Source organism: Mytilus edulis, chromosome 8, assembly GCF_963676685.1.
Source record: "Mytilus edulis chromosome 8, xbMytEdul2.2, whole genome shotgun sequence".
Taxonomy (NCBI): Eukaryota; Metazoa; Mollusca; class Bivalvia; order Mytilida; family Mytilidae; genus Mytilus; species Mytilus edulis.
The window spans coordinates 81,972,848-81,984,892 of NC_092351.1; positions in this window are offsets into that span (position 1 = coordinate 81,972,848).

The following is a 12,045-nucleotide window of genomic DNA, read 5'->3' on the forward strand; positions in this document are numbered from 1 at the left end:
CACAATGTTATGCTACCATTTTCATCTTTCAACGTGTTTATTTAAATTACATATAGTAATAATTCAGTAAAACAATTTTGTATCTAGTATGCACTGTCAGAATATCATTTTGCCTAATATGTTCCTAGATGTAAATCAATTTAAATACGTCATTACCTACAAATATTAAATGAAATCTTACTGTTAGCAAAAATAGATAAACTGTAGGTTTTTGTAAATCCTTTCCGTATTTTTCAGCAGATCGACACATCAGCTGTTTATATATTGGATATAACGAATAAGAAGACCACGTGACTTTCTAAAACGAAAGAATGAATAGAATAAACACATGTACAAACATGATAAAGATTGCTTGAATTAAATAGAAGTTGATGCATACACTTTACGTAATATAGTAGGTAGGCAGCCTAGGTATTTGTATTGAATATGAATAATTATAATGTGTTTGATGTGTAACTTAAAACAATGCTAGCTTTGTTATATTCTGACTTGGTATATCATCTTCAGTTTTAAAGATGTATCATGAAGGAAAAACCTCTCCAACTTCTAACTTTATTTGACGTTTTACACATTTTTTGGTTCGAATGTCACTTTTTTTATATATACTTAAGTAGAAATGATTATCGTTTCAAATATCGACCTATATTTATTTTACTTTTAGATAGGAAAAAAAGAAAGGAGTGCAAATGCGTCAAAATATTGTCGGTCCCGACGGTTAGACTGTCAATATGAACCGTCTACCAAAGAAACCGCCAGCGGAAACGGCTTTATATATATATTCATCATTTTGTATTTGTGCATTCGTTTCTTGAAAAGTAAGTCTTTCGAACAACACACTACCAGAAGGAATAAATGTAAGCGCATTTATATGTTCAAATTCCGGATATGGATGATTTATTTTTGGTCTAGAACTATGAACATTTACTCCTTAAACAACACTACAAATACAATACTATGAGTGAATAAAAACGACAAAAAAACGACAACACACTAAAAATACAATACTACGGCACAATGAAAACGAAAGAAAAGACAAACGACAAACTACAACTCACAAAACACTATACAGAAACATAAAAAACTCCTAAAATACTGTTGAAAATATAAGTGTACATGTAGGGTCAATCAAAACGCGTTGTTAGAACTGTTAACATATGTTGTTGACTCTCATCATATAAATACGTTTTAGATTTATGTAGGTGTTTCTTACATGTATTAGTAGTCGTGTCGTGAAGACTGGTGTGTTATTCCTGCTTTGAAGAAAATCATCAGGTTTTGTCAGCTGACAGGTTTTTAAAATACATTCAATTGTTTTGAATTAAAAATCACAAAGACAAGTTAGGTTACTTGTCTTTTATATTTACCTAATGCATTTGTGATAATTACAGGAAAGTTAAATTAACAGAGTATGTCATTTTATAAAAGAGGCGAAAGATACCAAAGGAATAATCAAACTCATAATTAAAAACAAATGATCATGTATTTAGTGATTAAAAAAAGTTAATGAATAGTTTGTTCACAATCTTGTTATAAAAGTAAATTAGTTATATACAATTCATCATTATATTCCGGTATTCGTAAGATGTGTAATCAAGCGCGATAGTGAAGAATACACTTCATTAATGCCTTCAAAGAAATACAGCTTCATTGTGTATCACTGCACCCGAGGTTTTACAACTAAGTTCATCCCAATTAACACTTATAGGTCACCGTAAGGCCTTCAGTATATATAATATATAATTCTGATTGACAGTTTGCCATTGTTTTTTTTGTAGATTTAATCATAAATCTAATATGCATCAAGACAAAAGATTTAATAGTAGAAAGGTAAACAAAACAGCTCATTTCAAATTAGATATTTGTCGTCGATGATCATCATATATGCCATATATCTTTTATATTTTGTCTTTTCGGGCCCTTTTATAACTGACCATGCGTTATGGGTTGGAATTAGTCTTGAAGGTAGTACGGTGACCAATATTTATTAATTGCTATGACACTTGTTCTCTTTTGATAGGTTGTTTTATTGGCGAACATTTCACATTTTCCTATTTTAATATCATATAATAATTTCAATTAAAAAATCAAAAGCATAAGAATAAAACGGCTCATATGGCTAACAACTGTATAATGAACACAATATTAAAAAACATACCCCCAAAAAATTACCCCACAACAACCGTTTGGATATCCCGTGCTAACGAAGTATAAGTTAATGTTGCCCACATGTGGCAACCATTTAACTTTTTGTGGAAATGCACAGATATATATTTTTTTTTGAAAATAATTTCTAAAAATTAGAGGGAAGGATTTTCTACGTACAACCTGTCGGGCATGTATAAAAAAAATACTCCACAGTACTAGTTAAACAAACAAATTATAGAGAAACCCTAAATCGGGATCAAACTGATAAACAACAACAAACTATTGTTGACAATACTACATAACGTTTAAGTAACACTTTTGTATATTTTGTACACTTTTGTATATTTCCAGGATTATCCTTCTTGATCTATCATTACTTTCATCACACTAAATAGACAATAGATGATTTTTATTTGTTGATCGTCACGACATTAAACTATACATGGAAAGATCAAAGATAATTATTCAAAAAATAGATACTACTTTCCATTTCAAAATCTTGGATCAAAATTGCTGGGAGTTTTGTTTAATTGACATCGATGTTATTTATATTATTATTGGTCAATCAATTTGTTCAAAAATTAAGTTAAGAGGGATGTAGGGGGGTCAGTAAAAAAAAACTATATGAATAAAGTTTTTTTTTATCCTACATCGAACTTTTGATGTCGTCCCTTTAAAGAGAAATCGGTTTAACAACTTGTGAAAATTTGATATGGCTTGATACAAACTTTTGTTATTTAATTAAATGGAAATAATAAACTCGCTAAAGGCTCGTTTATTATTGTATTTAAATTAAATAATTTCAGTTAATATCAAGCGATATCCTATTCTGACTCGTTAATATATGAAACCTATAAATACAATATTATAAATCATTCTGTAAATTGATATCTTTTTTCCTTTTTTACTCTGAACATACACTACAGCTCGGGTGGATTTTGCTTTGTCCAGCCGTCAACAGTGGGAGTGGGCATCGGTGGGCAAAATTTCTAGCTTGTCCACTCTGCCCACCCATAGGAATGGGCATCCAATTTCTTTTGTTTAATCAAAAGACATGGAAGTACAATAAATTGAATAAAAATAAAAAATAAAAAAGAATAAAAATAAAAAAAAAACAATAAATTGAAAAAAGCAGATAAGCATTTGCAATCAATATTTTTACAAAAAAATTATTATAGTTAGAGTGTGCACCGGTGGGCTGCTCACCGTGGGCAGGTGGAAAAAGCAAAATCCACACTGGCTGTTGTGAATTCATATATTGAAGGATTGTTAATCATAGGGTGAACTAATCTGCTCCTTTTGAGGTTCTATACCCTTGATGTAATTTTAAAACAGGATATTTTCTAAAATTTCATTCATTCCAAGCGTTTTATCAAATTTACTCCAGTGCCAGTAAAATGCAGTATGATAGACGGTTACTGCTCTACTTTTTTGTGTACAAATTCACCTAAATGTAGCTGTGCATGATAATTTTTTCACAGATTTGTATCTTTTTCTATCAGTGTAATTAATTGGATGTTTTACCTTTTTTCTTCAGTGATTTTGTATTTAGTAAAACGTTTATTGAAGGAAAAAAGATTGACTATTGATCAAATATCCTCATTCTAGGAAGCATGCAGCTAGATAATTATGTTTTATCATACGCGACATTATTACCAGTCAACTCTTCATATCTATGTTATCATTTCAATGATTTATTTAGATTTATGGACTATTAAATACGTGAGGAATTCATATTTTTTTTTATCCTGATTTATCGATATTGCTGTTTAGGGAAAATTTTAGTTTGTTGTTGTGACTAGAAGTACCGGCCAATATTTATTTGTATTATTCATGTTCATTAAGAAAAGGCCCAGTTAAATGTTAACCTTATATAAAACTTTACCCACATAGATACATATTTATAGCGCATGCAGTTTTTACTTTGTACTTAATTACCATACGAATTGATAAAATGTATTGCACAAAGGACTTAAATATAAGTCACAAGCTGTTGAACTTCAACACATGGATGAACAAATAATTCTTTATTTTGTTAAATTAATGTATGCATTATATAGTATATGAACTGATGTAGTTCAAAAGAAAAAAAAGTCAATTAAACAGTTAAATAAATAAAGGCGGATTATTTTACGCCGTTCTACTGGATACTAATAGAAAAGGAAACCAAAGTGAATATCCGTATACCTTTTCTATATATATTTTTTAGGCTATAATACGATACCAATAAAGAACGGATGACAAACATTGTATATGTACTACTTTTGATATTGTGAAGGTAAATATATATATATTATTTTCATTTATATAACTTTCGGCTTTGATTTATTTATTGATTGCAACAAATGAACAAATATATTTGATTATTGTTATGATCCTAGAGGAGCTCATATATTATCATGATTATCATTCCTTCTGACTTTTATGGACTAACCGTTTCACCGATGATACCGGATATGATCTTTAAGTCGTAACTACAATTCATTTCCCTTTTAACCACGAATGTGATATCGAATTACCGAAACAGACTTTTTATCGTGTTGCAATAACACAAGAAGCACTACGGGTGCCACATGAAGAGAAAGATCTTCATACCCTGCCGGAGCATCTGAGATCACCCCTGTTAGTGGTTTGGTTGTTGATGCTTAGTCTTTAGTTTTCTATGTTTTGTCTTGATTGCAGTTCCCCTTGGTTGAGCTCACCTGGCCCAAGGGCCAAGTGAGCTTTTCTCATCACTTGGCGTCCGTCGTTCGTCGTCGTCCGTCGTCTTTAACTTTTACAAAAATCTTCTCCTCTGAAACTACTTGGCCAAGTTAAACCAAACTTGGTCACAATCATCACTAGGGTATTTTGTTTAAAAAAATATGTCCAGTGACCTAGCCAACCAACCAAGATGGCTGCCGTGGCTTAAATAGAATAGAGGTAAAATGTAGATTTTGGCTTATATCTCTGAAACCAAAGCATTTAGAGCAAATCTGACAAGGGGGGGTGGGGGTAAAATGTTAGACAAATCAGACAACCCGTTGTTTAGTTGCTGCCCCCGAATTAGTAATTTTAAGAAAATTTTGCAGTTTTTAGTTAGTATCTTGAATATTATAATAGAAAGAGATAAACTGTTAACAGCAATAATGTACAGCAAAGTTGTCATTTGTTCCCTTAATGAGTTATTGCCCTTTATAGTTAATTTCAGTGTTAAATTTGGGTTGTTTACTTCCGGTGATGGTTACTTTCTTATATGCAATGAAATGTAGTGTGAAATTTTCACTGTAGCACTGGAAAGGATTAAACTTTATTCATGCAAAGTATTTCTTTGGTTGAAATAAAGGTAAATACTGTACATTTTTTTAAAATGCCAATTTAACAAAGACTGATAGGGGAAAATCAATGGTGGTATTATACCTTTAAAAAAATCTTCTTCTCTGAAACCAAATGACCAAATTTGACAAAACTCTGCCATAATCATTAATGGGGTATCTAGTTTACAAAATGTGTCCGATGACCTAGCCCATGAACCAAGATGGCCGACATGGCTAAAAATAGTACAAACGGTATAATGTTAATTAGGTAAAGTTCTATCTGCCCTGAAATGTTTAGACCAATCAGACAATTTTTGATTGGGCTGCTGTCCTTGAATTGGTAATTTTTAGAAAATTTACACACCAAAAAAACGACGAAGTATTATGGTCAGAAGACAAACAAAAATTAATAGACAATAACTATCGATTTTGTCCTGATTGTTCAACTGAAGATGTGTTGTTAACAGTGTATGGAATAATAACACATGTAGATTTTCCCCAACTGAAGCTATATTGTGCCTTCGTGCACATTCAAAAGGATGTTGTTATACGACATAGAAGAAATTCATGACAACAACAACCTCTTAATTAATGGTTTAAATTTGTATCTATTGTTTATATTCATCAGTGCGTCGCCTAATTGATTCGTAAATATGCTGTCTGATGTTCATTAGTAATCTTCTTAGTGTTAAACAAGGGGGCCTTTGTCCTCCTTGCTTTTATTTATTCATTTAATAAATTGTGTCTTTGTGTAGATTTTTATCTACCTGGTCTTCTTTGCCGATGATACTGCCTTTTTTGGGAAACATCACAAAAAGGGTTGGAGCATTGAGTGGTTAATACATACATAAGTAAGCAACGAATGTAGTTGTCAAATTTGATAGATGCTTTTTGTGTTTCTTTGTTTTATATTTCTTTTTTTTGGTTCAAATTGAGATTGTGACAGGGTGATGACTGCTGGACCCCTATTTAAACAATTTAACATAGAATGTCTGTTTTATTAACGCATCGTTGTAGTTATAATGGAACCTGACACGACTGTCATACACGTGAGAGGTTTATTGCTATACAACCAGGTCCATTTGTTTGATGTGTTTTATCATTTGATTTTGTTATTTGATTAGGGACTTTCCGTTTTGAATTTTTCTCTGAGTTCAGTATTTTTGAGATTTTAATTTTTGCTAGTGTATAGTAACACATGGAACATTGTAGTTACCGCGGAAAGGATATGGTTTTTCTTTAAATGGATTGAGGTTTGTGGTAAGTTGTTCTTACTTTGAGCGATTGTGAACTAGAATTAGAGAACTCTTAGGTAAATCTTTTGCAATATTGATCCACTATATAATGGGATGATTAACTCAAAGGAGACTACCCAAACAATGATGAAGAGAGTTGCCAACAATGTAAAATTCGGAAAAAATAGGTATGTTACTTCTGATCGACAAATATTTTTATTTGGTAGCTTAGTTTTACAGTAATTTGACATAACTATGGGGTTATGTTTTTGTAGACATGTTTTGAAACTTGAAAAAATGTATTTGCAATTTTTTTATGACGAACCTGGACATTTGCATTGTCTTGGCTATTTCAATTAACCTGTCTGTCAAGCTTGACACATCTCTGTTATAATTGTTGTTTAATGTCCAACTTTGACAAAACATAGGTAAGTGAATAAACTTGTAATCAGCAACCATTGAATGAATATGTTGAAAAATAACACATTATAAATGAGTATTAAACAAGTTAAATGAAACAAAAAAACAAAAAAAAAACTTGCATGCAAGACTTAGTTTAGTATATATTTATGCATTAGTTCAATAATTTCGATAACATCAAATCTTTCAAGAAACTCGTTTCATAAGACTTTAATGAATGTATTCATATTCATAGTAAATCTATATTCTGTAAACTAAGAAATTATTTAATTTTAGCGACAAATTTGACAGGGTAATTGTAGTAATATTTTAATCTCGCGTTTTTTTATTTGAATTAAACAGGATTTTTTTCTCAATATCACAAAAATTAAAATCACGTTTAAGTCTAAAATACCAAATCGTAATAATAAATGCACTTAATAATTTCTGAATTAACAGTACTAAGGTATATATAAACATCCGTTCATTCATGGATGTCAATTTAATTCTCCATATAATAACATGCATTCATTGATGTACAACTCTTATATGATTTGTATATTAGGGAATACACCGATATGATTGGTCAAGAGGACTTTCGGTAGTTGATCTTGACGTTGGTAATTTTTCGGTAGACGATCATAACGACATTGACCGAACTTCTTACGTAACCAATTTAAACATGATGGCGGCGATAATAACACCGAAGTTAACAGAATTCATTTTCACTGCACGTTATAAATAATAGTAAATAAATAATAAACACAAAAATATTCGTTTGAATGATAAAAAGAGTTTTTGCAGTTTATTTTTTTCCAGATAGCAAATTTCATTGAGTACATATTTTTGCGTTAACCAACAAATATATTCATGCTCGAGGCCTATTCAATGAAATAAAAACAAGTAACGTGTGATAGAGGTAAAGAGTGTGGAAAAGTATATTCCTCATCTCCAATTTGAAGAATATAAGGATTCAACGCCTTTTAAAGGAATCTGTTGGTGTATAAACTTGACAAAGTCACTCACAAACATATCATAACAGTCTTTTAGTGAGTGAATTGGTCGAGTTTATACACCAATAAATTCCTTTTAAAACGCGTCTTATCCTATAATTATAATATGGCTATTTGTTTATGAGTTGATTTTTGTCAACGAAATGTAATAAAGTAATTTTTAATATACACATCTGATATACTTTGATTTGTTTCAGATTTGTGTTGAGGATTTCTGATTACACATACATCAATTTGAAACACATGTTGGTTCGTTCTAGGACAATGTTGATTATTAAAGTAATGGTCACCAGCTTAATTCTCACAATTGTGTGTTTAGTAGCTGGTGGAAGTTTTCATAGTGGCCAGTACCTTGAATTTCAGATACTGAGAGTGTTTTTCAATGTAGGACCAAGGATGTGCATGTCACGATGCACTAGGTACGCAGGATGTACTGCGTTAAACTTCGTTAAAAGTCATTTATACTGCGAGCTGCTTAACGCGACTCAACAGGCCACAACAATAGATAAGGAACATTACATGTACTCAGAAATGTCAACATGGGAAATAGTAAGTACTTAAAGAACATGTGTCTTATTTCTATTTTTATTATAATTGAGGGCAGTGATACATGTGTAATAGCTGTGAATATTCATTTATAAGATTATACATATTTGTCAATGTTTTTATTCTTTTTATTCATGTAATTATATTTTGTTTATACTTTTATTATAACTTTATGTGCGGAACATGTTTACCCTTCCAAAATTGTTTAACCAGACTTTGTTATTTTACAAGATATCAAAAATATCTTTGGCCAAGTAATAGATAATAAAAACAAATCCTATATGTCCCAATATGTCACTGTTGTCAATACTGCTGATTTAAAGTACATTTCGTGTGATTAATTTAACAATTCCCATTGAATTATTATAAATGGCCTTAGGGTATTAAAAGTTCCCACCGAAACGGCGGAGTACATTTTAGCTCAAATAGAGGACATCTTAGCAAAAGGACGTAATTGCCCCAAAGTATAACTCATTTCAGCGCAAGATTTATATCCAATTTTAGCGAAAATTAAACTTGTCATGCCAGTTTTATCTCTATATGTTGAAGCAATTGTATAACAAATTATAAAGAAAATAAAAATACATACTAGATAAACTAAGACAGTACAATATAGAAATTATCATGTCCATAAAGCATCACTAAAAAACGTAAAGGTAATATCAAATGTTAAAAGTAATAGCCTGAAAATGTTCTCCCAGAAAATATATGTAATGGGTTCTGGTATTCCCGCTGCACAAAACAATTGCAGCAAGGGATTGTTCTTTCTCTTAATCTTGTTAAGATTGTGTTACTCATTCGCCTATACTTTTATTCTTATATATTTTGATGTTTGCATGATAAAATACAAAAAAAACCAACATAAATAACTGGGTGACAACTATAACATTGCTCATTATAGGGAGCATAAAACGACTCTGGAACATTACCTGTTGGCTTTTAATCACACGGAAATTATAAAAGTGAACATATCACATGTACAAATAACTTAAATATAAAGCCATCATGAATTACTGATCATAGGTTTAGTAAGGGAATGTTGTTCACACACTCATGTAAAAATATATCGTTTGTTTTATTTATAGATACCACGGTCAAACAGATAATTTGTATAGCCTAATGGAATGATCATTCTTTTTATACAAATAGTTATATCTATTACAGACAAATTATAATGCGTTTGTTTTTACGAAGTTGTAGTCAGTCATCATAGTAAAGGTCTTTCCTTTTTCAAAAGGGAAAGACCTTACTGTATTTCTTCTGTTTATTATTATTATTTTTCCGCCAAACTTTGACAAAGTTAGCAGCCTTAACCGTAAGACGTGTCGCTTTCATGTTCACACGTTGTATCGGTGTCATGAATACCTATCCGGAACTCACCCTGTGAGTCGAAATATTTTGTCGGTTCGGAGTAATCCTTCCAAAACCCAAAAACCTTGTTATCGTTCCAACAACGTAACCGTATGGCCACACCAATTTGATTCCTTGTTCGACGGACCCGCCCGCACCTATTTTTTCAAAACAGAATTTTTTTATTTTTTTTATATTTCCGCTTTCCGCATCCGGAAATGTAATCATGTCTATTTCTCGCACCGTTTTTTTGTTGTAAATATTATAAAAAGATATCAACATTGGTTTCTTTTCCCCCTTACTTATATTCCCTATCAACAAAATGTTCGTTGTTAGAATAAAGTACAAAGAATTTCTGAAGGATTTGCCTTCAACTGCAATTATATTGTATGCTGGCAAAACAAAACTATCTATAGCCGCTGCATGTTTATGCACCTGTCCTGATTGATTCAGGGGCCTGTCGTTCAGCAGTTATCGTTTGTTGATGTTGTTCATTGGTATTTTCCCGTTTAGATATATAAATTAGATCGTTGGTTTTCCTGTTCGAATTGTGTACGCTAATAATTTTGGGATCCTTTATAGCTTGCTGTTTGGTCTGTATCAAAGCCCTGTGTAAAAGACTGTACTTTGACCTGTGTAAGTGTTTGTTATTGTCAGGTTGAGAACAACCCTCCCTCAGACAATTAAGGGGTCATTTTACTGATGTAGAAAAGAAAATAGAAATACCAAGGATTTGTATAGTTCTTCTATACAAAACCTTTGAAAACTTAGAATTTTGTACTCAAAAAGAGGAGAGTTACATCATATTTTTAACAACTTTTTCTAAAAGAGGGGTCCACTTATTTTGAATAATATTAAACTGTTAAAGTAAATGTGTTAACTTAACATGGTTAAAGTCCAGGAATATTACAAAATTCTTGGACATGTTTTGACCATTTAATACTAGATAGATACATAGTTCTTTGAGAAAATATGAGCCCTTTTGTACAAACAAATATTTTATAACATATATTGATCCCTCATAAAACATGTAAAAGGGATATTTATAACATCAAGGGGTTGCCCCAAACTGATTATGACTTGGATGGAGAATTATCTCATTGTCAGTCACACATACATAGACCAGATTTAATTATTTCTTGGTGAACAGGGAAAAATACTTCAGAAATTAAAGAAATGTCAAAGTACAAGTTATAAATCAAGTTTTATTATTGTCAAAACCTACCATTTTATGTTTACAAAAAAAAAATTAATCGCTCGCCTTTACTTTTCAAGCTTCGCCTCAAAAATTTGCAAACTAAATATTTTTTTATTAAAATTTTCAAATCGCTCGCTCGCCCCAAATTTTGGAGTCCAAAAATCCGTAGAACAAGAAATTAAATTGGTGTGTCCTAACAGGTAGAAAAAAATGAAGGGTGAAATTTGTTGAGGACCAGACCCTGGTTATTCGTTACATTTGGATCGAAAAGATTCAACAACTCATTGGTAAGGTTATGCCCCTATTAAAATTAACCGGTGTCGGATGGCCACCAAAACTCAGAAACAGTAAGTTGTAGGCACCTAGAATCTTCACCATTCATCATCAATTCATGTGACTTTGAAAAATACCTCAAGGTCAAATGTGTATGTTGACCTTGACCTTTGACCTAACACCTTGTTATGGGATAATCTCAGCAAACCTTAATACTTTTAGAAGTGTTGAATAGTGGAAAATGTTTGGGTCATTAATGCACAACTTTGTTACATTTTGACTGAAGAGATTTGACCTTTCTGTAAGGGGCATAACCCATGTTTTAGGTTTCTGAAAAGAAAAAAAAAAGCTTTTACTATATAACCAAAGGTCCTAGACCCATGGGGTCTTCAGCAATGACATTGGGGACTAATGACCTTGACAAAGATCTAAGGTCAAAGGTCAAGGTCATGTCCCATATAGCGAATTATGTGTTTTTGACCTTATTTAAAGGATTTTCAGTGTGTTTTAAAGCTTTTTAAGGTTGACCTTGACCTTTGACCTTACAACTCTTTAGTCGATATCTCAAAAACGATTGTACTTACAGAAAT